The sequence below is a fragment of the Miscanthus floridulus genome, chromosome 5, assembly GCF_019320115.1.
Source record: "Miscanthus floridulus cultivar M001 chromosome 5, ASM1932011v1, whole genome shotgun sequence".
NCBI lineage: Eukaryota > Viridiplantae > Streptophyta > Magnoliopsida > Poales > Poaceae > Miscanthus > Miscanthus floridulus.
In genome coordinates, this window is record NC_089584.1 from 21,219,531 (window position 1) to 21,245,853 (window position 26,323).

Genomic DNA, 26,323 nt, shown 5'->3' on the forward strand with positions numbered 1-26,323 from the left:
GACCAGGAAGGAGCCGCTCGACAAGATGGAAATCAAGGCCAGGATTGGAGAGCTGTTCAACCTGGCCGATCCCAATTATGTTGCACTGAACGCCATCGAACACGCCTTCAAGCTGGCTCGACCTCCCCCAAAGGTAAATGATGCCTCCTTTTAACTGTAGAGTCATGTTGTATCAAGAAAATAACTGTCTTTTCCTTCATTTTGTGTCTTAGTGCAATGGCCGTGACCGGGCAGGAGTGTTCGTGTCGCCTCCCCCCGGTGTAGAATGGCCGCAAGCTACCGGGCCAGCCGCCTAGACCAGCACCAGGACTGACGACGTTCACTGGGCGGTACTCGAGACCGTAGAGGACGCCTCGACCAGAGCCGCTGGCAAGCGTCCGGCTGCCAGCAAACGTCGTCAAGCCATCTTCCCCCTGTCGGACGACGAAGCAGAGGATGTGGACATCTTCCGGCTCATCCCCCGAAAGAGGAGAAGGCAGGTGGGACCGGCGGAGCAGGGTGGCTCCTCTGGGCCAGCAGTGGTCATAGCACCGACCACTGCAACACAGAGGACAAACGAAGGAAACATGCCGCATCATACTCCGACGCCCGTACCGGAGGTTGAACAAGTCCCGGTGGAAACTGCCGAGCAAGCGGAGCAGGGGCGGTCGAGGAGACGTTCCTTCGCCACATCCTTCCGCAAGTCAAAACTGTAAGTATCTATATTTTTGATGTAAGCTTTGCATTTTGCATTAGATGCTATTATCTTCTGAATTTGTCTCTAAATGCATTAGATCGGCGTCCACCGAAAGCCCCGACCAGCTAGCTGGGTGCGGAACGTCCTCACCAGCAACGGCAGGACAAACTGCTCAGCAACCAGCCGTGGAGGAGCCCATGGCAGGGACTCCGCCTGGGCCTCAGCAGGCGGACGACCAGATGCCAGTCCCCGAGCAGCTGGTCAAGAAGACAACCGAGCAGAATACAAGTGCTCCAAGCACGAACCCTGATGAGGCGGATACCACGGCGCCAAGGGAGCTAGATCTAGCCGAGGGGGAGCAGCCAGAAGTTGCCTAGAACATGGTTGTCGACGCGACGGCTCGTGGGAAAGCCCTGGTGGTCGTGGAGTCTGCGAACTCCAGACCAGTGCCGCCTCCCAAACAGGAGGCTGAAGAGGATGAAGTGGAAGAAGTCCTGGGCCATCCCCAAGATAGGCGACAACATGTATATGTGTCGCGCTATCGGAACGATGAATGGGTCATGCACGAGGAAATCCCAGAGGTCGAAGAGACCTTAAGAGTCGAACGGGCAGCCAAGCGCTTGGTGATAGAAGTCCAGGTATATTTGGCTTTAGTCCTTGACCCTATTGTGTAGTCGAACTGTCTGACGTAGCTTGTCTGTATGCAGGACTTGATGAAAACTGCAAGATACCGAAAAAGGTGCTTCGACCAGATAGAAGGAATCACGACGACCAATAAGGAGCTGACGGCTGAAGTGGAACACCTACGGCGCCAACTTGAAGCCGCCGACCAGGAGAGGATAGACCAAGAAGCACAGAACCAAAACCTGGTCGGCCAGCTCAAAAACAAAGAGCGGGAGAAAACAGGTAAGTTTTCACCGTATCATAGCAAGTGTGGGTCTTTGTGTTATTTTGTTCTTGGCAGTAATAGCTGTAATGCAGGTTTAGAAGCTGAAGTGACCCGCCTCCAGGGGGAGAACAGCCGTGCGCTTGCAGAATGTGGTCGCCTGAAGGAGGACAACGAGAAACTGGCACGCCGCCAGTTGGAACTCCAAGACCACACTAACAGAATGAAGGACGACCTGAAAAGTAAGCACTCCAGACCACCTTTCTCATTCAATTGCCCACATTGCCTTGTCGTGTCATCACGTTTGATGTCTTGTACTGTTTTCAGTTTTGAAAGTCAATGCCAAGAGGCACCTGGAGGCCGTGATCAAGGAGCGTGACGACTGGAAAGCACAATGCCTTAAGGCCACCGAGGAGCGGGACACGTGGAACAAGCGGTGCCAAGAAATGGCAACTGGCATTGTGCCCGTCCTCGACCTTATCGATCCGGCGCTCACAGAGGAAGAGCTAAGGACGCCTCAGCTCGGACTGGTCGAGAGATGCAAGCAAGCATGGGGATGTTTCCAAGACTTCGTGAAGGAGGCGGGTGAGTACACGGGTGCCCATGTGCTAAGCATGGTGCGTGCTCACTACCCCCTGATCGATCTCAAATGCTTGGAGGCTGGGTACCCGAAGGAGATAGACCCAGACAAGGCCGAAGAGCTTCGGACGGCCCAGCTGGACTTGTCGTCAAAGATAATTGGCGATATTAACCTGTGCGGAGGTGGGACAGCACCTGTGCAGGGTATGCCATCGACAAGCCAGCTGGAAATGCCATCAGCTGCAAGCCAACCAACGAAGCCTGCGGTCTCGACCAGCCAGGCACCGGCGAGGCCATCCCCTTCAGCTTGACTAGCTCAAGAGTCCTCGAGACTCGAGTAGGGTATCAGAGGCGGCAGGCAGTAAATGCCATGCGCCCCGACCAGCCAATGTAATAGGCTTAGAGCTGTAGAAGGAGGACATAGTTGTGTTATTGTAAACTTGAGCCTTTTCAGGCAAGCTTGTAATAACATAACTGTATATCATTATAAGCTTGTTTGTTTTATGCAAAACGCACTTTAAGCTTGAAATTTTTGTTGGTGTAACTAAGTGGGAACATGTTAACGTTCCGTTTAGTTGTACCGTTTTGCTCGACACATCATCCTGAAAAGTTTGTGCGGCCCTAGTCTGGCATGTGGTCGGAGTATGAGGTACTATGACCTGTGCACACGTGGACGCAGACAAGTCAGACTAGGGGGGACCTGCCGATCACCCGCAACGTAGAGAGCGGATCCCGTGCACGTGTTGGGAGGAACCGGAGACAGGGCCTGCTCCGAAAACCGTAGAAGGAGTAGTGGTCGGCTTGTACTGGCTTAAGTTAGAATAACCATAAAATTCGGAGTGACACATTAGAGTGGTCGGAGAAATCATAGTTGCTTTAGTAATCAAAAATACAAGTAGAGTACATATCTCAGTAGTTAAGCATAGAAGCGTTTAAGCTTGTAGATGTGCCATGAGTTCGGTACGTCCGTGCCGTCTAGATGAGCTAACCTGTAAGACATTGGACATGTGACTTCCTTGATCATGAAGGGTCCCTCCCATGGGGTTGCGAGTTTGTGGACACCAGCCTGGTTCGTCTTCCACTTCAGGACTAAGTCCCCGACCATGAAGAAACGCTCTTTAACGTTCTTGTTGTAGTACCTGCGCAAAACAGCAAGGTATTTGGCCGTGCGTACGCAAGAATCAAGCCTTTTCTCTTCTGCGCTGTTGACTTCTAGCTCCCGTACTTCGTTGACCTTGCCTTCGTCGAAGTTCTCTACCCGTGCTGATCTGAAAGCTATATCTGGTGGGAGGACTGCCTCAGCGCCGTAAACCATAAAGTATGGTGAGACGCCGGTGTTACGACTGGGCTGAGTTCGGAGGCCCCAGACAACGGCTGGTAACTCCTTGAGCCATCTTCCAGGAGCTTTATCATTTTCTCTGTACATCCTCTTCTTCAATGCATCCAAGATCATGCCATTTGCCCGCTCGACTTGTCCATTAGCTCTAGGATGCGCCACCAAGACGTATTTTACAACTATGCTCCTTTCATCGCAGAAGTCCCAAAAAGCGTTCCCGGTGAACTGAGTACCCAGATCAGTAATGATGCTGTTGGGCACGCCGAAATGGTGGATGACCTGGTCGAGGAATGTGACAGCTTTCTCTGAGGATGCCTGTACCAGAGGCATGTATTCTATCCACTTAGAAAACTTATCAATTAGCACGAAGACGCATGTAAATTTCCCAGGAGCTGGTTTGAAAGGCCCGATCATGTCCAGTCCCCAGCATGCGAAGGGCCAAGAGGCTGGAATCGTCTGGATCTCATGTGCTAGTACATGGATTCTCTTGGAGAAGAACTGACAACCTTCACAGCGGCGGACTAGCTTCTCTGCGTCGGCCACTGCTGACGGCCAATAGAACCCTGCTCGGAAAGCCTTACCGACCAGTGTTCTTGAGGCCGCGTGGTTGCCGCAGGAGCCAGAGTGGATTTGGTCTAGGAGATGCTCGCCTTCCTCCTGGGTTATACACTTCATCAAGATTTCCTCCTTAGCATTTTTGCGCCATAACTTGCCATCCACGAGCAGATACTGCTTACTACAACGCATCAGGCGCTCATTTTCTGCTCGATCGACATAACCGCTACCATCTGTCAAGTACTTGATGAAAGGCGCTCTCCAGTCCGGCTCATGAGTGGTCGAAAGCGGCTCGGTTGTGCTCGGCGCCGGAACCATAGCCACTAATTGCTAGTCTGAAACTTTGTCGGTCGTTGAATTTTTGTCTTCAATGGAAGGCGTGAGCAGGTCTTGGACGAATACGCCATGTGGGATTTTGGCTCGGGATGATCCTAACTTTGACAATGCATCCGCTGCCTGGTTCTTGTCCCGGACCACGTGTATGTACTCGATGCCATAGAACCTGCCTTCCAGCTTTCTTATCGATTTGCAATATGCGTCCATCTTTTCACTGGTCGTGTCCCAGTCCTTGTTGAGTTGGTTGATGACCAGAGCCGAATCTCCATAGACATAGAGACGTTTAACTCCAAGCTCAACCGCAATGCGTAGACCATGCAGGCATGCTTCATACTCGGCGGCATTATTAGATGCTGGGAAATAAATCCTGAGGACGTACCGGAGCTGCTCCTTGGATGGTGATACGAAAAGAACTCCTGCTCCCGCACCGTCAATGTTGAGAGAACCGTCGAAGTACATCGTCCAATATTTGTCGGATCCCGGAGAGGCAGGCGTGCTTAAGTCTGTCCACTCGACGATGAAATCGACGAGTGCCTGAGACTTGATTGTAGTACGGCTTGCAAATTCCAAGGAAAAGGGGCATAGCTCCATTGCCCATTTGACGATGCGCCCGTTCGCATCATTATTGCGAATGATGTCCCCCAAAGGATACTCGGTCATGACCACCACACGATATCCATCAAAGTAATGTCTCAACTTTCGGGATGTTATCAGTATGGCGTAGAGCAGTTTCTGAATCTGTGGGTACCTGGTCTTGGATTCGTTGAGTACCTCACTAATGAAATAAATTGGCCGCTGTACCTTGTAGGCGTGGCCCGGCTCGTCGCGCTCGACCACCATTGTAGTGGAAACCACCCGATCGGTCTCCGCAATGTAAAGTAGGAGAGTTTCGTCTTCTCTGGGAGCAGTAAGTACCAGAGGTGACGTGAGGTATTGTTTCAGCTGCGTGAAGGCAGCGTCTGCTTCCTCCGACCACTCAAACTTCTCGGACGCTTTGAGCAGTTTGAAGAACGGTAGTCCTTTTTCTCCTAATCTTGATATGAAACGGCTTAGAGCAGCCATGCAGCCGGTGAGCTTCTGGACATCCTTCACCTTTTTTGGGGGCTTCATGTCTAAGACAGCTTTTACTTTCTCTGGGTTAGGGCGTATGCCGTCATAACTGACGACGTTGCCGAGCAATATGCCAGAAGGGACACCAAAGATGCACTTCTTTGGGTTTAATTTCCATTGGAACGTATTAAGGGCTGTGAAGGTGCATTCCAGATTGTCAACAAGGGTATGTGCTTCCTTGGTTTTGACAACTACATCATCGACGTAAGCCTCGACGAGGCCGTCTTTTATCTCATCGTTGAGGCAGGCCTGTATAGCGCGTTGGTAGGTAGCACCGGCGTTTTTGAGCCCGAACGACATAGTCGTGTAGCAGTAGGCGCCGAAAGGCGTGATGAAAGATGTCTTGATCTGGTCGTCCTTTTTGAGAGCGATCTGGTGATAACCAGAGTAGCAATCGAGAAAGGAAAGCAGCTCGCAACCGGCGGTTGAATCTACGACCTCGTCTATGCGAGGTAAGCCAAAGGGGTCCTTAGGGCAGTGTTTGTTGAGATCAGTGTAATCAACGCACATTCTCCATTCATTATTCTTTTTGCGTACAAGAACCGGGTTGGCTAACCATTCCGGATGATACACTTCTTTGATAAATCCGGCTGCCAAAAGCCGTGTAACTTCTACCCTAATCGCCTCCTTTTTGTCGCGAGCGAACCATCGTAGCTTCTGCTTGATTGGTTTGGCTTTGCTGTTGACATTTAAGGAGTGCTCAATCAAGTCCCGAGGTACACCGGGCATGTCGGAAGGTTTCCATGCAAACACATCCACGTTGCCCCTCAAGAACCTGACGAGCGCGTCTTCCTATTTGGGATCCAGGTCGGCCCCGATGAGGGCCGTTTTGCTGGGATCGCCCTCGACCAGCTGGATTGTCTTGTGCTCCTTGGATCTGATGTTCTTGCGCGGAGCCTCGAGCTCTGGGATCTCCAAGTGGTCGGCCGACGTCTTCTTAGCATCGAGCATGGTCTCGGCCATGCGAATAGAGAGGTCGTGAGCCTCTGCTATTTTGAAGCTGTCGTCCTCGCAGGTATAAGCTGCGTATACGTTGCCCCTGAGGGTTAAAACTCCTTTCTCAGTAGGCATCTTGAGCACCAGATACCTGTAATGAGGTATGGCCATGAACTTGGTGAGCGACGGTCGACCAAGAATAGCATGGTAGGTGCCGTCGAAATCAGCGACCACGAAGTTGACGTAGTCAGTGCGGAAGTGGTCTGGAGTCCCAAACTGCACAGGTAGCATGATCTGCCCGAGAGGTGTGGAGCTCTGTCCGGGGAGAACGCCCCAGAACTGTGCCTCGTACGGCTTCAGGTCCGCCTGGGCTATTTTTAGAGCGGGCAGGCTGTTCTTGAACAGTATATCAATGGAGCTGCCGCCATCGATCAGTACCCTGTCGAATTGAACCTTGTTGATACAAGGATCGAGGACCAGGGGAAAATGCCCTGGCTCGGGTATGGCGGCCCATTGGTCCTTCCTGCTGAAGTAGATTTCACGGTGAGACCACGGAGGAAGCCGCGGATCGGTGAGAAGGTTGTCGGTGTTTGCCACGTTCAAGCAAGCGCGGGCGAGCAGCTTGCGTTCTCGTTTGGTCTCAATGGACACCTTGCCGCCGATGATGGTGTGCACGCGATCAGTCGGCTTGACGTATTTATGACGAGGATCTGCATCGTCATCGTCGTTGTCCTCATTGCGCTGTTCCCCCGCGTCGTTAGGCTTGTCGGACGTATCCAGAGCCTGTTGACGCGTGTAGATAGTCTTGAGGACGCGGCAATTCTCCATGGTGTGGTTCGACTTAGGATGGAGCTGGCAGGGTCCCTTCAATGCTTTGGCGTAGTCGTCCTCGTAGTTTCGACGTCCGCTGCCCTTTTTCATAGTATTGACCTCGCCGTCGTCTTCCCGAGCGCGCTTGCTCCTGTAATCGTCACGGCGGTTGCGCCGCTGATTACGTTGATCACGGTGGTCGCGGGAGTCGTTGCGCTGGTTGCGGCGGTCAAAATTGTCGTTCCGACCACGATTGCCACGGTAATCGTCGCGGTGTGGGGGGTGGTCGGAGCGTGGAACCCTTGCTGCTTCTTCAACGATTATCTTTTTAGCGTCGTCAGCGTCCGCATATTTCTTAGCGGTGGCCAAAAGCGCTGTGACCGATTCGGGTCTCTTCCGGAGGAGCTTGTCTCTTAGGGCGTCGTGGAAGCGGAGGCCGGTGACGAAAGCCTCGATTGCTTCGTTGTTGGATATTGATGGGACCTTGATGCGCATCTTCGAGAAACGCCGAACGTACTCGCGCAGTGGTTCATCCTTTCGATCTCGGATCCGTTGCAGATCGTACTTGTTGTTGGGTTGTTCACAAGTAGCGATGAAGTTATCGATGAAGGCCTGCCTGAGCTCCTGCCAAGAGTCAAAATAGTTCGCTGGCAAGCTAACCAGCCATTAGTGACCTGCATGACCAACAGCGACTGGGAAGTAGTTGGACATGACGTGCTCGTCAGCCATGGCTGAGCGGCACGCAGTTTCGTAGAGCATGACCCATAATTTGGGGTTTTCCTTGTCGTCGTACTTCTGAAGCTTCTCGAGCTTGAAATTCTTGGGCCATATGACTTGGCGCAGGTGTGGAGTGAACTGCTTCAGACCCGGCGGACCGTGGGCGGTGTCATACTCCATACGGCGATAGCTTTCATGGGATGCATGATCGTCGGCTCTCTGGTTGATGCGAGCACGCAGATCACATCCACCGAGGTAATGGCGGAGATCGTTATTGCCATCGCGGCGATCTCGATTGCCATCTGGATTAGCCCTGCGACCGTGGTTATCACGGCGATTGTCGCGGTTATCTCGGCGGTTGTCGCCTCGAACGTCGTGGCGGTTATCCTCCCGGCGGCGGTTGTCGTCCCGACCACCATCATGACCACCGTTTCCGCCTTGACGGTTGTCTGATGGGTCGTTATTGCGCGAGCCATGTTGGTTGAGTGGCTGTGAGCGACTTGAGTATTGGCGGCTGTGGCTTGATTCGACAGAAACGGATGGAGCCCGGGCTTGGTTCATCTCTGCGGTCTGAGCCATAGCAGCCGTCAGATAAGCTTGTATGTCATCACGGATTACTTGAGTCTCGGGAGTGTTGGGCAGCCGCTGCATTGTCGCCATGGCGACGGCTACGTTGGCGCTTGGGGTCTTGAAGACTTGTTTGTCCCCCACCCTGTCGAAAGCATTGTTGAGGTCACGTGGTTGGACCCTTATGCGTCGTGCCTCCTGGTCTGCTTCAGCTTCGGTTTGCCGGCGATTAAACTGGTCAATATTGCGTGCTTCGCGTGCAGTCTTTTCTTGTTCTGTTTTGCCAACTGCTGGTGGCTCGTCGTTGCTGACAACATGGATCAAATCCCCTCGTCTTGGCGGGAAAGACGGAAATTGGGGGAAACCCGGCGCGTGGTCTGGTAGATCCAGATCGTATTTGACGCCTTCATCTTCGTGACGCTGAAGCTCGGTGTGGACAGATGCGTTGGACGCGATGCCGGATGAGGAGCTAGAGTCACCCTCTCAGACTGTGTGGACGGATCCTTCCTGATAATCTTCAATCCGGACCATGTTGACGATGTTGCATGGCTTCGGCCGAGATCGGTGTATAGGACACAGATTCGAGCGGCGTCGCAGGTTGTACGCGTAGCTGGAGGCAGCATTTTGCAGGCCATAGGGCTGGACCTGGTGGTTCTCCATCGGGGCTTCGTACTCGCAGAGTCGGAGACCCGTCGCGATGGCTGGCCGACGATGAGCGAAACGCCCCTCAGGAGTTGATACGACCACAAGATCTGTTCCAAGTCGCACAGGACGACTGGTCCGAGCTGGTCGGATAGATCTGTTGTGGAGAGCCGTTACCTGCTCGTTAGGTTGGATTTGAATCGTACTTACCAGAGCCAGGGTTTCAGCGAGTTGGATGCCGACCCGATCAACGGAGTCGAGCAGGTCGGTGTTGTCGATCTGCTTCCCTCTGTAGCGGGGATGCGGATGACGGGTTGTTGGCGTGGCTGTAGGCGTGGTCGGAGCCAGATGTCCCGTGGTCGGAGCCAGGTCCATCGTGGTTGGAGCCGTGTTCACCATGGTCAGAGCCGTGTTCACCGTGGTCGGAGCCGTGTTCACCGTGGTCGGAGCCGTAGTCGATGCAGGTGAAGTAGTTGTCGGCGCAGGCTGAATCCACGCCTCCTCCGCGGTCATGGTGATGGAGTCGTCGGAGCTGATGGTCCAGGTGATCTGGCCGACGGTGAACGTGAGGCCGTTGGGCGTAGCCATGGAGCCGGAGATGATGACCATCTTGTTCGCTTGGAGAGCAGTACGCACACCCCCTACCTGGCGCGCCACTATCGACGAAATATGGTCGGTAGTCTACCTAGGGGTATGCCCAAGGTAGTAGATTATCGGCAGACAGATGCGCAAGCCCCAAACAAGACGGTGACGCAAGATAGACACGAGGTTTTATCCAGGTTCGGCCGCCAAGAAGGCGTAATACCTACGTCCTGTGTCTGATTTGTATTGCTGTATGTCAATGAGAGATATTTTTTAGAGGGGTCCCCTGCCCGCCTTATATAGTCCGGGGGCAGGGTTACAGATCTGGAAACTAATCCTAGCCAGTTACAATTGCCATATGTGGCCGGATAAGGATTCCTATTCTAACCGACCAGGATCCTGCTTGGTCGCCAAATCCGTCTTGATTCCTTGTGCGGGACTCCGACCAGGTTAACTGGACCGCACGTCATCTTTCGGGTGGACTGAACCCATCGATCCGGGCCAGCCCAAGCTTAGCCGTAAGGGTATAGGGGTTAATACCCCCACAATGACTCACAGTGAAAGTGTACAACCACTGTAGAGTGTAAAACTATTATAACAGCCATGCTCACGGTCATGAGCGGCCTTGGACCCTTATGGAATAGAGATGATCACTAATGGATAAAGGTACTAATAATTAATTGTTTATGCTATACATTATTCATGTTTACCCGATCATGTGTTTATGGGAATGATAAATTCTTTGCCACTCAATTGCATAAAAAGATGACCAATTAAAGCTAATCGCAGTAAACCATTGTCAGCCTTTTGAGCCTCATGAACCTCATGATATAATTGTTAAGTACGACATGTACTTACACTTTCTTTACTTTTCTATACTTGGATAAAAATCCCAGCTGGGTACCAGATTGCTAGTTTGGAGTTAGGCTTGTGGTCAACCAATCAGTCGTCCCTGTGGATTTGGAGTCTTCGCCTGAAGATCGAAGTTGACTTTTTGCTGTCTATACTCTGAGGTTATATTCCTTTTACTAATACGTTATGTAATAAGTATTGTCTCTTGGTATTTCCCTTATTTGTGACTATATGTGAGATTTGACTTCCTGGGCTCACATATAGTGTGTATCTGGTTTTATCTTTAAAACCGGGTGCTATACCCGGACGTACACATGCGTTTCGGTGACCTAGACTTCATCATCACGGTGGGAGGAGAGTTGGCATCAGCCCACGCCGCCATCCAATCTCTCCCCTCTAACGGCTTTAACTACGAGAGGCTTGAGTGACAGCCCGGTGTCTCCATTGGACCCCGGCCGTCTAGGGAGGACCCGCGCTACCTCACCCTCTCTCCGGAACACTCCGCATGGAGCACCTCGATGGCGCTTTCATTTGGTCTCTACAACACCGTGGCGACCGTTAGCCACCTTGTGGCACAGTGCACGATCCCATCCCCCATGAACAACGAGTTCATGGGGATGATCGAAAGCATCACGGAATCCCTCCATGGCCTCCTCATGGAGCGGCCGGGTCGAACTCTAGTTCTAACTCCAGCAGGGGGAATGACCACCCCTCCCAAGAATGTTTAATGGCGGGTACCCCCGAGGGACACGTCAAAAGCATCTCCGCGAAGGAAACTACCCCGGCAGGCAATCTCGGCGATGGAACCGAAGAGGAGAAAGTGGTCCCACCTCATGTAGGGGTGGAGCAGCTAAGAGCCTGAAAGTGGGAGATCGATGAAGCCGGACAACAGCTTGTGCGGGAATACGTGGAGGTCGAACGCCACAGAGACGGTGTGCGCACATGCGCCGTGGCCCGTGACGTGAACCGAAGGATCATCGCTGATGATGAAACCCTTCTTCACTTCATTCGAGCAAGCTAGAACATCACCGCCGCAAAGGCCTTGCTCTATGGCCTTCCAGAGGCCGCAACGTCCGAGGATTGTTGGGCCCATCGCGAAATTCGCACATTGCTTGAGCGTGCGGCGACGAAGCTGGTGGAGAGCTTGTTGTCTTGGCGATGCAAGCTCGACAGCAGCCAGAGCACGCCCTCGGTGTGCCCCGCTAGGGATGCATCAGTCCACCAGGCACCATAAGGCGGCAGGCAGTGCGTTGTGATCCTCATACATCAATGTCTCGATCGCAACCGCGATGCACGTAGCACCCTCGACGCCCACAGACGCACCTACAGCAACCCAAGAGAAGGAGCCCACCATGGCTATCATCCTCATCACGGCGAACGCTACAACAATGGCAAGGACCTGAGCCTAAGCCTCGGCCTACTAGGCCCTCAGGCCTTCGGCTGGCACATCCTCGACGCTTCTTTCCCATAGAGGTACCGACCAATTATCAATATCCCTAAGTACTCTAGGGAGACAAACCCTGGATTTTGGCTCGAACACTATCGGCTTGCCAGTCAAGCCGGTGGTGCAGATAATGACGACTTCATTATCTGCAACCTTCCACTATTCTTGGCCAATTCAGCACAAGTGTGGTTGGAACACCTACCATCCAACATGATCCAGAGTTGGGCGTATCTAAAGGAGATCTATGTGGGAAACTTCTAGGGCACATACAAGCACCCTAGGAACCCTTGGGACCTCAAAAACTACCGTCAGAAGGCCGGTGAGACCCTCTGTGGGTACAATGCTTCTCCCGACAGTGCAATGAGCTCCCTAACATCGCCGACGCCGACGTGATAGGAGCCTTCCTATCTGGGATGACCTGCGAGTCCTTGGTTCATAAGTTGGGATGCAAGGGCCCATGAACCACCAAGGAACTCCTAGACATCACCACTAGCCATGCCTCAGGAGAAGAGGCGGTCGGGGCGATCTTCAATCGCCTTGAAGGCAAGGCAAGGCGGGACAAGGGTGCTGGCGAAGACACCTCCAATCGTTCCACCAAAAGGAAGAATAAGAAGCAATGGCGCGAGGACTCGCTCATGGCCACGGTTGACCACAAGGGTGGTCAGAAGCCCATGGAGGGCACTCCGAACCACTTTCAAAAATTACTTGAGGGGTTGTGCCTAAACCACGCCTTTCCTATTAAGCATCTACTCAAGGACTGCAGCCTCATGCGGTGGTTCTTGTCTGGAGGCTCCAACAAAGGGGAGCAGGGGAAGGAACCTGCCCCCACTATGGACAACACCGAGGAGAAGGACGATGGCTTTCCAACACTAGACGGTTGCCTTATGATCTTTAGAGGATCAGCGGCCTATGACTCCAAACACCGTCAGAAGGTCACACGCCGTGAAGTCTACCCGACCCAACCAGCCACACCTCTCTTCCTCCAGTGGTCAAAGTCTGCCATAACCTTCGATCAGGACCAACCATCCGGATACCGTCCCACACCTAGGGAGATATCCACTTGTGGTCGACCCAATCATTGGCCTAAAGCAACTCACCAAAGTATTGATAGACGGAGGCAACAGCCTCAACATCATGTACGCCAAGACAATCGACTGAGATGGGCATTGACCGGACGCGCCTCCACCCAACCTGAGCACCATTCCACTGGCATCATGCCCGAGAAGCAGGCCATGCCACTAGGGTAGATCAATCTGCTCATCACCTTTAGGGATCAGTTCAATTACAGGACTGAGACCCTCACCTTCGAGGTGGTTGGGTTCCCTAGAACCTTCCACGCCATCCTGGGACGTCCATGCTATGTGAAGTTCATGGCCGTCCCCAACTATACATACCTCAAGCTGAAGATGTTGGGCCCCCATGGTGTCATCACCATTGACACCTCCTTCCAGCGAGCCTACTAGTGCGAGGTCGAGTGCTGCGGCCACGCCACAGCAATCGTCGCCTTCAGAGAACTCGCCACCCTCAAGGAAGAGGTCGCCGAAGAAGCACCCGACGCGAAGAAATCGACTGGGTCATTCAAATCAGCAGAGGGCTTCAAGGAGGTCCTCATAGATCCTAGCAACTCTGAGGGAAAAATGGTACGCACTGGTACCACACTTTCCTTCTAATAGGAAAGCGCGCTCGTCGACTTCCTCCACGGCAACAAAGACATCCTTGCATAGAAACCCTTGGATATGCCAGGCATTTCAAGGGAGGTCACTGAGCATACCTTGAAGATCCATCTAGGCTCCAAGCCGATGAAGCAACGCCTATGTCACTTCGACAAGGAGAAGCACAGGGCTATCGGTGAAGAGATAGCAAAACTATCGATGACCGGATTCATCAGGGAAGTATACCACCCAGAGTGGTTAGCTAATCCCATTCTTGTACAAAAGAATAGCGGGAAATGGAGGATGTGTGTTGACTATACGGGTCTCAACAAAGCGTGCCCAAAGGATCCATTTCCTTTGCCGTGCATAGACCAAATAGTCGACTCTACCTCGGGGTGCGAAACCCTCTGCTTCCTTGATGCGTACTCTGACTACCATCAAATCATAATGAAAGAGTCCAACCAGCTCGCAACGTCTTTCATAACCCCCTTCGGATCGTTCTGCTACGTTTCAATGCCATTTGGACTGAAGAACACTAGGGCTATGTACCAGCGCTGTATGCTCATATGCTTCGAGGACCTCATCGAGCGGACCATTGAGGCTTACGTTGATGACATCGTAGTTATAAGTCCAAATGGGTTGACCACCTCAGTTTTTGATCTTGAGCAAACCTTTACGAAACTCTAGGCTGAATGGCATCAAACTCAATCCCGAAGAAGTGTGTTTTTAGGGTCCCGAGGGGCATGCTGCTCGGCTTCATCATCTCCGAGCGTGGCATCGAGGCCAACCCAGAGAAGATCTCAGCCACCACAAGGATGTGCCCAATTTAGAACATAAAGGGGGTTTAATGAATCATAGGGTGCCTCGCCGCCCTCAGCCGATTCATCTCAGCACCTCGGTGAACTGAGGTCTCCCCCATAATCGACTCTTAAAGAAAGTCAACCGCTTTGAGTGGACATTTGAGGCCTAGGAGGCACTTGACATGGTCAAACTGCTTCTAACAAGGCCACTGATCCTAGTTCCTCCAAGCGATGGGGAATCCCTCCTACTATATATAGCAGGCAACCATGCAAGTGGTCAGCGCCGCTCTAGTAGTGGAGCGGGAAGAAGAGGGGCACGCCCTCAAGGTCCAGCACCCTGTGTACTTCATCAGCGAGGTACTATCCAACTCTTAGACCCACTACTCCCAAATCTAGAAGCTCTTGTACGCCATCCTCATCACTAAGAGGAAGCTACGCCACTACTTTGAATCACACACCATGACGGTTGTGACATTGTTCCCCCTCGGCGAGGTCATCTAGAGCCAGGATGCCATAGGAAGAACTGCAAAGTGGGCACTCAAGTTGATGGATCAAGGCATCACATATACCTCTCGAACGGCGATCAAGTCCCTAGGTGTTGGCTGACTTCATCGCGAAATGGACCGAGATCCAGACACCACCGGCGGTCGTCGATCAAGAGTACTGGATGATGTACTTCGATAGATCGCTGATGAAGAAGGGCACCGGCATGGGCTAGTCTTCGTATCACCCCTTGGGGTCCGCATGAGGTACATGGTTCATCTCCATTTCTCCTCATCAAATAATGTGGCCGAGTATGAAGCGCTCATCAACGGCCTACGAATCGCCATTGAGTTGGGCATCCGATGCCTCGACATTAGGGGCAACTCCTAGCTGGTCATCAACCAAGTTATGAAGGAGTCGAGCTGCCACGACACCAAGATGGCTGCATACTGCCAAGAAGTCCGACGACTAGAGAACAAGTTCGACGGCCTCAAACTCAATCACATCCCAAGGCGCCTCAATGTGGCAGGCTGATGCACTTCCAAAAGCGGCATCTGGTCAAGAGTCAGTGCAATGGGTGTCTTCACCAGCGACTAACACAAACCCTCGGTACGCTACGAAGGGTCAAAACGGGCCAACGATGGCCTGCCTAATCTAGCCCCGGGGACTAACCAAATGATGGCTCTGTCTGGCCCCGAGGTCATGGAGCTTGAAGAGGATCCAGCGATAGAACTCGACCCTCTAGATGACTAGAGAACACTCTACCTCAACTACCTCCTCCATGATATGCTGCCGACGGACAAAACGGAGGCTCGACGGCTCGCACATCGCTCTAAGTCCTTCATTCTTGTAGAGGGCAAACTCTTCAAACGAAGCCACACCGGCATCCTATAGCTCTGCATCCCCATCGAACAGGGGAAGCTTCTACTGAGCAATATCCATGGTGGGGTCTGCGGTCACCACACCGCTCCTAGAACCTCAGTTGGGAATGCATTCCGACAGGGCTTCCACTGGCCCACTGTAGTAGCCGACACCGAGCAGATCAGTATGCACCTGCGAAGGGTGCTAGTACTATGCTCGGCAAACTCACCTCCTGGCCCAGGCACTCTAGATGATCCCCATCACATGGCCCTTCAGTGGTCTAGGGGCTCGATCTGGTTGGACCTCTCAAAAAGGCGCCTAGGGGCTACACCCACTTGCTTGTCACCATAGACAAGTTCACAAAATGGATCAAAGCTCGACCGATCTCCTTGATCAAGTTCGAGCAAGCTTTGCTGTTCTTCCTCGACATCATCCATTGCTTTGGAGTATCGAACTCCATCATCACAGACAATGGCCACGGTTGACCGATAAGAAATTCCTTCGATTCTATGATGAACAACACATCCGGGTCGATTGGGCCGCTGTCGCGCACCCCCAAATGAATGGGCAGGTCGAGCGCACAAACGGCATGCTCCTATAGGGCCTCAAGCCTAGGATCTTTAACCGGTTGAACAAGTTTAGTGCACACTAGGTCATCGAGCTCCTCACGGTGCTCTGGAGCCTAAGGACAACTCCCATCCGAGCCACCGGCTACACACCTTTCTTCATGGTCTACGGTTCTGAGGCCGTCCTCCCAACCGACCTCGACTATGGAGCACCAAGGATCAGAGCATACGATGAACAGGGAGCCAAGGCATCCCATGAAGATGCCATGGACTAGCTAGACGAAGCTCATGACATCGCCCTCCTCCATTTGGCCAAGTACCAGTAGGTGCTGCGTCGGTACCATAGCCGATGGGTGCGGGACCGAGCCTTCAATGTTGGGGACCTAGTTCTCTGCCTCATGCAGAGCAACAAGGACCGTCACTAAGCTCTCCCCGCCCTAGGAGGGGCCATACGTTGTCGCAGAAGTACTCCGGCCAGGCGCCTACAAGTTGAAAACCATCGACGGCGAGGTCTTCACCAACGCCTGGAACATTAAGCAGCTATGTTGTTTTTACCCTTAAATAAACACATACTTTTTCTTATCAGTTTCTATCATAAAAAATCCCCGATCTTTAGTGACATCCGACCCCCGCAAAGAGCGAGGGGTCGGACCTCACTCGAGGGCTGATATAAGTACATTTATCTTGCAAACACTCTCTGTGTTATCTTTGCAAACATTCTCTATGTTTTCCCTCTTTTCTCATGGCAAGTCCTAAGGGCTTGGATTTTGGGAACAAAATCTGAGTATAACTGGTAGGACTATGGGAAACCCATGCCCCAGCGGTTATGGCCTCCTTGCTCACCAGTGTGATTAGAATTGGCTCGCCCACACTCTGATTTTTTTTTGCAACCTTAACTATGGGAAGGGTCGGAAGGCACCAAACCTCTTTTACAAAAAGAGGGAGAAAAGCTGAAAAGCTATTTGCTGTAACAAAAGTTGAAAACTTATTCATTTTTCACACAAATTCATCGCTTACAAAGTGATTTCATCATGAAAAGGACTGATGTATTCATAAATACAAAAGACTGTTCACTCGGGGGCTCCCCCACAACTTATTCGATTATAGTTTCTGACCATTTGTACTCTAAAGTACTACTATAGTCGCCGCACCATGCTCTCCATCGGTGACGTCCTACCACTCCATGAGATCCTCGAGGCCGCCATCGCCTGCAATGTCGAGAACCACGCCGGTGACTTTGGTGCCTTTGCTAGGGCGTCTAGGGACTATGCCATCAGTGATCAGCCGTAACCCTGACAACGACACCTGGACGGGGGGCGCTCCTCGCCTGAAGAAAGGCCACCATGACTGATGGACATCTCTGACATCTCATCAAGCTTCATGAACTGGCCGATCTGAGCAGCTGTAAGGGCACCACCCCCTATCGACGCAGTCCTAGGTGGCTTCCCCACCAACAAGGCTCGCCTGGAGAAGATCCACTGAAAGAAGTCCCCGTACAGGCTCCATTCCGACGAAGGCCTCACGGACGATGACAAAGCCAACGGCGCTCAACACCCTCCAGTGCGCCTCCTCCTTCAGCAGCAGTGGCCCCTTCTCGGTGAAGGCGGCCAGCACCAGTGTCATCTATGTTGGATGACCTCCAGCTCAATATCGCACTTCGGATTCATGAACGGATCTGTGAGTTCTCCTCTCCCTCGCATTACACTCTCTCACTTAGAAACCACCGTGACATATGAACGCGCTTGGTGAAAAGGAAGAAGGAGGAGAAGCGGCAACTCAGGAATAGGCAGAGGAATGGGACGAGAACTCCTCTCCCCCCTATTTAAGGAAGAGGCATAGTAGTTGTGGAAATGCGAAAGGTTGGGACAAAAAACTCTCTCCCTTCCCATATTCAATGCAGATGGGAAATCGGTGCTGATGGGAATCCGAGGGGACGTGCCTAGACCGACAGGATGCACTCTGGTCGATGGGACGTTGCCTAGGCATGGCCCACCACTACCACACGATGGGCGCAAGAATCAGGGTGCACCCACATGAGGTGACTCTCCGCTTCCCCAGGTAGGACCATGGAACGACCCAACGATGGAACCCCCATCCAGGGGGCCCAATGGGCCTCCAGGGTTGATCAGAAGGCCTAGGTAAAACAACAAATGAACGACCACTGAAAGATAAGCACCTCTGTTGACTTACTTTGCGTGTTAATTTTATTACCGAGCTTTTGACCCTAGCAATGGTAGGGGCATGGACATCGCTCGGGGGCTGCCGAGAGTGTCTACTTGTTTAGACATCCTCATCGCCTGACCCCTCATGTTTAAAAACTGGAGACATGGTGTGCAGGTGTAAAACGTTGAGTAAAACTTGGATGAACTGCCTGAACCCTATGCCCCGGTGGCTACGGTGTTTTTGTTCACTAGTATAATCGAATTCACATTTCCCCGCATCCCAAGCTTTAGCATCCACCTTCTCGAGAAGGGTTCGAAGGGGTCCTCCTACAGAATCTCCTTCAAGGAGAAGCTATCAGGTCATCTAAAATCAATCAAACAGGCTCGGATCGCCACCGAGAGATAGAAACAAAAAATTGCGATGTACATGCAGGTCACGCCAACCCCATCGCAAATGTCAGACCCGAACCCCACACGGACATGTACGATAAGAGCTTCTCATCGCTCATGCCACCAAGGTAACATTACCGACCCCTATTTTTGTTTCAATTAAATCATACATTAAACCCATACATCCAAACGTTGCATATGCGATCGTCGCATCTCAATGCTTCATGTCACGCAACGAAGCAGCACCCTCGTCATTTGATATGAGTGGCAACTGACCAAGGTTCGAAGGCTGGCCCACAAAAGGCTCGAGGCCGCCTCGCGTCAAATAGAGCCAGGGGAGAAAAACTAAGATGAGCCCCAATGACCTTGCCTGACCCTGCGCAGAAGAGAACATGGACATCTTGACCTTTCTTGTTTGATTCTAACCTCGAGCCAAACCCACAAAATCTCCGTCGAGGAGAGGCCAATGGGCCACCTGAGCCTATCGAATGGCTCGGGCATTTGTCAGGAGGCAGGTTAAGAAGTAGTGGAATGCCACATGAGGGCCCTACCAACCCCGTCAGCTAATGATGGACCTAGATTCCACATGAACATACCCATTAGCGAGCTCATTGAGTGCTGACACTCGAGCCGTCGAGGCAAGTGTCGTTAGCTCAGCCCCTCCGGTTGCAAAAACCAAGGATGGGGTGACGCGTGAAACACGACTGACCCGTATCAGACCCCAAGGGGCTCAGGGGCTCGAGCCGCTTGATCCGAGATCGAGAGACCGAGGTTCAAAGGCTGGCCCACGAAGGGTCTGAGGCGCCTTGCTTCAAACCAGAGCCAGGGGAGAAAACGTAGATGAGCCTTAGCGGCCTTTGCCCAACCCACATTGAGGTGGATAAGGTCATCTCAACCTTCTAGTTCAATCTAGCCTCTAGCCGAGCCCATAGAATCCCCATTGAGGGGGAATCTATTGGAAGGCAGGTCAAGGAGCAATGGAACGCCACCTAGGGGCTTTGCTGACCCTATCACAAAGCAATGGGATCGGATTCTGTTCAAACATCCCCGTTAGCGAGCTCATCAAGCACGTCACTCGAGCCGTCGAGGCAAGTGACGCCACCTCGACCCCTCTAGTTGCAGAAACCACGGATGGGACGACTAGTCACAAAGCGAGCCGACCCTTGACCTAATCCCCATGACGCACGGGGGCTCGGGGAAGGCCAGGCCAGCATTGAGACCAAACACACGATCACGGAATGATCGCCAAAATCCTAAGTAAGGGGTACGTGCAAATACAATAATAAGTTTGCTACCCTCGCTTTGGTCTCCAGTAACATCTGGCCCCAGCGACCGCAAGGGGTTGGATCTCACTCGAGGGCTGATAAAGGTACAAATACCTCCTTTTTTTCAAAATAGTCCTTGCGTCAGACCTCTTCCTCATGTTAAAGTTGACGACAAGGTTTGTGGGAACATATAAACGAGCATGCCTGGTAAGACTACAAAAAATCCACACCCCGATGGCTATGGTAACTTTGCTCACCAGCACAATCAAAATTTCCCCCTTATACACATCGGGCCCTACAATCTTAATGAATGGAAGGATCAGGATCGCATAAACCTTTTTTCTCAAATGCAGAAGGGAAGAAAGTAAGCTCAAACGAACGAAACAAAATTGCGAAATGAAATCACAAATTTGTTCTCGGACACAAAAGTATGACACTTGTCCACATATTACAGATAAATGTTTATCAAACTTATTCAACTAACTACTTCCTCGAAGGGAGAACCATGTCTTTTAGCATGTTCGCTAGGTACCACGCAATAGGAGTCACCACCTTCTCAATCTCATCCAGCTCAGAGTTTTCATAGCCAAGTGCGAAGCCAAGGCTCATTGCCTCCAAGTTGATTTCCTGATCATAATGAGAGCAGTGCAATAGCAAAGGCTTGGGTGATCCTAGCATGAAAGGTGTTCTCCTCAAGCTGGCGCACCCGTGCCGTGATATCTACAGCATGAGCCATAAGTGAGCTGGTTTCCTCTGGCCACGCCACCCCTAGGTCATCGAAAACAACCCCTGATGGCAGCGTGCAGGAGATCATGCTCATCACTCTCGACCTGAAGAATCCCCCGCACCTCGGCGAGCTCCGTTCCTAGCCTGGCAGAGACGCTCTTCGGCCTCCAGCCTTTGGGCCACCGCGGCTCCAAGATCCGCCCAGAGGGAGCTAACCCCCTGACGCACCTCATCGCGCTCTCGGACGGCCTAGTCACTGCTCCTCGCAGGGCCAGTGCCGTGCTCCAAGCGGAGTCTTTCTATGGTCTGGCATAGCTCGCTAACTACGCAGCTGGGCGATCACCTCGGCTCTCTGCTATAGGGCCATGGACCTTTCCTCGGCTTCTAGCTTGAGGTCCCGCTCCCTCTCTAGCTCTTCTAGGAGCTCTATGGCCTATTGGCTGGCCTCAACGTCCTTCTAGAGCAGCTCGCCTCGCTCCTTTCAGACCCTAGCAGCTGCCTCCTCATCCTGCTGCACCCTCACCCATTAGATCCTAGAACATCCCATGGATCTCCTCCACGTCCTGACGCACCTCAGCTTCCTGCTATTGGGCGGCAGCAAGCTGGGCGCTCACATCTCCGCCTAGCCAGGCCTCCTCGCTGAGGCGGTCAAATTCCAAATTCTGCTGGCAGGAGGAACCAGGATTTCTTCTGGCTACGAGCAATGAGGGACTTGAAAAGAAGACCAGTATCAAAAATACAAAAATACATGAAGAAAGCGAGAGGGAAGATCAAGCGAATACCCGACCAGTGGGAATGATGATGTCACACAGGACGCCCCTGGCCTGGCTCAAGGCATCAATCATAGCTGAGAACCCAATGTCAAGACTCTCCCGCTCTATGCTCTCGGTAGCATCGTCGAGCGAGCAGAGAGTCGATGTTGGGTCTCGAGGAGCCATCCACTGGAGCGGCAGCTCGCCCTACGTGGGTGAGTGGCTACCCCCCGACATCAGGGCCGAGGGCGACCCCCCACTGATCCTCTCCACCACTACCATGATGCCCAGGGAACCTTCGGCCGTATCCTCCTCTGTCCGGCCTACCTCGGGCTCCGTCGCCTAGGCCGCTGGTGGCACGGATTACGCCACTCCCTCGAACACCACCATGGCTACGTCCGGCTGTGCCTGGCTTGTCACAATCTTTGTCATAGAATAAAACTTTCCTAATTTAAGATAACTTGGACCCTAATCTTTCCCTTTTTGTAGAGTCCGATACGCAATTTCCTAGGTGCCAATCGTAGCTCATCGTCACTATCTGCTGACGTCATCCAAAGAGATCTGATTCCAGAGTCATATCTGAATCAGCTGATATCGATCCTCATGCAATCGATTCCTTGATGGGCACAATTTGGAAGCCTTGAAATATCCGCGTTCTTCTTTCCAAATTTTGGTGTAAACAAAGCTTCATCGAGATCTTTCATATCAAAGTTGAGGACAATAACTTCTTCATCTCCAAAAGTATGTTAACATCACTACTAGCAAGTAAGATGTCATCCACATACATGATTAGGAGAATAAATTTCCCATTCTTGAACTTTGTATAAATGCAATTGTCCTCAACATTCTCTTTAAACCCAAGCTTTCTTATCGTTCCATCAAACTTTAAATACTACTGTCTAGAGGCTTGTTTTAAGTCATAAATGGATTTCTTCAGGCGACATCTCATACGCTCTTTTCCTTTCATGACAGAACCTTTTGGTTGTGCCATGTAGACATTGTCATCTAAATCCCCATTAAGGAAAGTCGTCTTTACATTCATCTGATGTAATTCCAAATCGTAATGCACCACTAACGCCATAAGTCATCTTTGCATGAGACTGCAGAAAATATCTCATTATAATATATTCCTTCTCTTTGCATAAAACCTTTCACCACAAGTCACGCTTTAAATCTTTCCACATTCCCTTTGGAGTCATATTTAGTTTTGTAGACCCATTTATAGCCTACTATCTTGACTCCTTTAGGAATTCTTTCTGAATCTCAAACACTGTTGGTGCCCATTGATCTCATTTCATCTTGCATGGCTTCAAGCCACTTTGATGAGTGAGCACTTCTCATGGCTTCTTCAAATGAGGTGGGATCACCCTTCATTTGAAATTCTTTACATTCATAGACTTTGTAGTCATCAGGAATGGCTGGTTTCTAGCTCTTTGAGACCTCCTAGGGGCCTCATTAGTTGGCACTTGTTCCATATGGGGCTGTTGTTGCTCTTCCTTATGTGAGACAACAGGTTCTATAGGATCTTGAAGGACAAGTTCCTCATGTTCATTTATTGTTGCCACGAGAGAACTAACAACATATGCTAGTCACTATAGTGTCTTGTACTATTGGTGCAACAGCAACATGTAGCGAGAAAAATGGCTCCTGAACCATCGGAGTGGGCACGTATACCCGCTTCTCCTCAGAGTTAATTTCTCGCGCTACCATACTCTCCCTGACCATATCATCCTCCAAGAACACAATGTGTCTTGTTTCTACAAACTTCGTATATTTATTAGGACAATAGAAACGATAACCTTTTAACTTATCTAGATAGCCAATGAAATGGCAACTGACTATCTTGGGGTCTAGCTTACCAATATTTGGGTCAAATACTTTAGCCTCAGTTGGACAGCCCCCGCACACGTAAGTGGTTAAGTGAAGGTTCTGTTTCTGTCCACAACTCATATGGTGTTTTAGGCACCGACTTGCTTGGTACTCGATTGAGAATATGAATGGCGGTTTTTAATGCCTCCATCCATAAACTTATCGGTGAAGTGGAGTAATTTATCATACTTTGCACCATATCCATTAAGGTACGGTTGCGTCTTTCAGTTACTCCATTCTACTGAGGCTCGTCTGGTGTAGAGTACTAGGCAACTATGCCATTTTCCTGTAAGAACTCTGCAAAAAGGTCTAGGAACTTGACCATATGGGGTATGTCGACCGTAGTACTCCCCAACGGTCAGATCTTACTATCTTTATCTTTAAATTGTGCTGATTTTCTACTTTGGCCTTAAATATCTTAAATTTATCCAATGCTTCTGATCTTTCCTTAATTGGATAAATATATCCATAACGAGAATAATCATCTGTGAATGTTATAAATAAATCATAACCATCCACACTTTTCACAAGAAAAGGACCATATATATCTGTGTGAATTATTTCTAAAATTCCTACGTTTCGTTTGACATGTTTCTTTATTTTCTTAATATACTTTTCTTTTATGCAATCAATGCATTGTTCTAAATCTAAAAATTCTAATGGTGGAAGAATTGATTTCTTAATCAATCGTTCTATTCTCCCCCTCGAAATATGGCCTAAACGACAATGCCATAATTTTGATGATACATCATGAACTCTCTTTCGCTTATTTCTTGTATTCATAGATGAGGAGGCATTCTCATTCTCGGTGCTCATAACATTCACATTCTCAGAAAGCGATAACAAATAAAGCTCGTCTTGTCGGAAGGCAAGACTAACACACTTATGATTAAACACTATCTTACATTTGCAATTACCAAAATGGCAATCAAATCCATCATCGTCTAAACGTGAAACACTTATTAAGTTTCTAGGTAAAGAGGGTACATAAAGGACATATGTAAGCTTAAGTACAAAAGCCATCATTTAATTCTAATGGAAGTTCTCCAATGGCTTCAACTTCAGCTTGGACTCCATTTGCCACCTTAATGTGTTTTTCTACTCTTTGTAGGGTCCTCCTCATATGAAATTCCTGTAATGAATTTACAACATAAATAGTTACACCTGAATCAATCCACCAAGTAGATTTTGCATAACTTAAATACACGGACTCATCTACGAATGTAATAATGTCCTCATCTTTTCTCATCAGGTGCTTCAGAAAATCTGGACAATCCTTCTGACAGTGTCTAGTCTTCTTACACCATTTGCAGGTGTCCTTGTCCACTTGAACATAGTTGGATTTCTGATGGTGATCTTTTTGAGGGGCCTTTCCTTGTGACTTAGAGGATGAGCTATTGTCCCACTGAGGTTTCCCTTGTGGTTTGTCTTTCTTATTGTAAAAGTTCTTCCTTTTATTTTCCTTCACATGGTTAGCTGAGTCACCATGTGATCTCTTCAGCCTCTCTTCTTGCACACACATTGCAATGAGCTTCTCAATGTCCCACTTATCTGGCTGTAAGTTGTAGTTCACAACAAAAGTCTCATACTCTTTGGGTAAAGAAGCAAAAATCAAATGAATTAGGAACTCATCCTTGAGCTCCAAGTCCATTGGCTTGAGCTTAGATGCCGTGTTGCTCATCTTTAATATGTGCTCTCTAATCCCTCCATTAGAGTATTTCTCATTGACTAACTTCTTAATTAGAGTGCTTCCACAAGCCTTTGAAGAGCCAGTAAACTGACTCTCCATCTTCTTGAGATACTCAGTGATGGTGGTACATTATGGGATTGATCCCCTTATTGGATCCTTAATGGAGCCCTTAATCACTATCAAACACTTGCGGTTCGAACTATCCCACTTCGCACGATCAAGATCGTACTTCATTCTCACTTCTACATGGTCACGCTGTCGAGTAGCGAAAGTTGCATCGGTCTCATTTTCTGCCCTCACCGGGTCCACAGGTTCAGTGGGACACAGAGAGATAAGTGCTAGATCATTGTCAGAGAGCGTAAGTGCTATCTTAAGCTTCTCTCGCAATGTGTTATAGTTGCTCCTATTGAGAGACGGAATGGACAAGATAAACGTCATTGGGTTGTAGCCTGAAAACAACATCAGAGAAAGTGAGAAACATTTAACATAATAATTGCATGCCTTAATTTAACGTTTGTTAAAATTAAAACATACAATATTCTTCTACCATAATTCTACACCACTGTTGGGTAGAAATAGAACTAATGCATAAAACTCATAAATAAAATTTATAATATTGCTATCATCAACTTTGGTCAGAAAATAGCAATATCATAAATATAATATTCTTCTACATTAATTCTATAACACCGTTGGGCAGAAATGGAAATAATGCATGGAAAAACAACTCATAATTAAACTTATAATATTATTATCATCAACGTTGGTCAGAAAATAATAACACCGTAATTTAACTTAAACGAAAAATGCCTACTCCTCCAATTATAATTTTTTCGTTGGTCCAATCTAATTAGAGGATTAACATAATCATAGCAGCGGAAACATGAAAAAATTCTTGAAAAATAATACTTATTTAGAAGCATTTCAAGGTCCTCATCTAGTCTCTGAAAATTCTAACACGTTGGTGCAAAAATTATCAGAGATTTATACTCATACTTTGACTGAAAATAATCAAAATTTGCTTCTAAAAATATAAAACTTAAAACCATCTGCTACTATTCATTTGGCCGCGCCAGTGC

At 50.1% G+C, this 26,323-nt stretch overlaps 1 protein-coding gene and 1 pseudogene across 1 annotated transcript in view; both read right to left on the reverse strand.

Moving 5' to 3' along the window:
• The window catches only part of LOC136454387 (E3 ubiquitin-protein ligase SINA-like 11), a 55,175-nt gene that overhangs the window by 26,045 nt on the left and 2,807 nt on the right, over positions 1-26,323 (reverse strand). The window lies entirely within an intron of this gene.
• On the reverse strand, positions 24,561-25,478 carry LOC136451170 (uncharacterized; annotated as a pseudogene).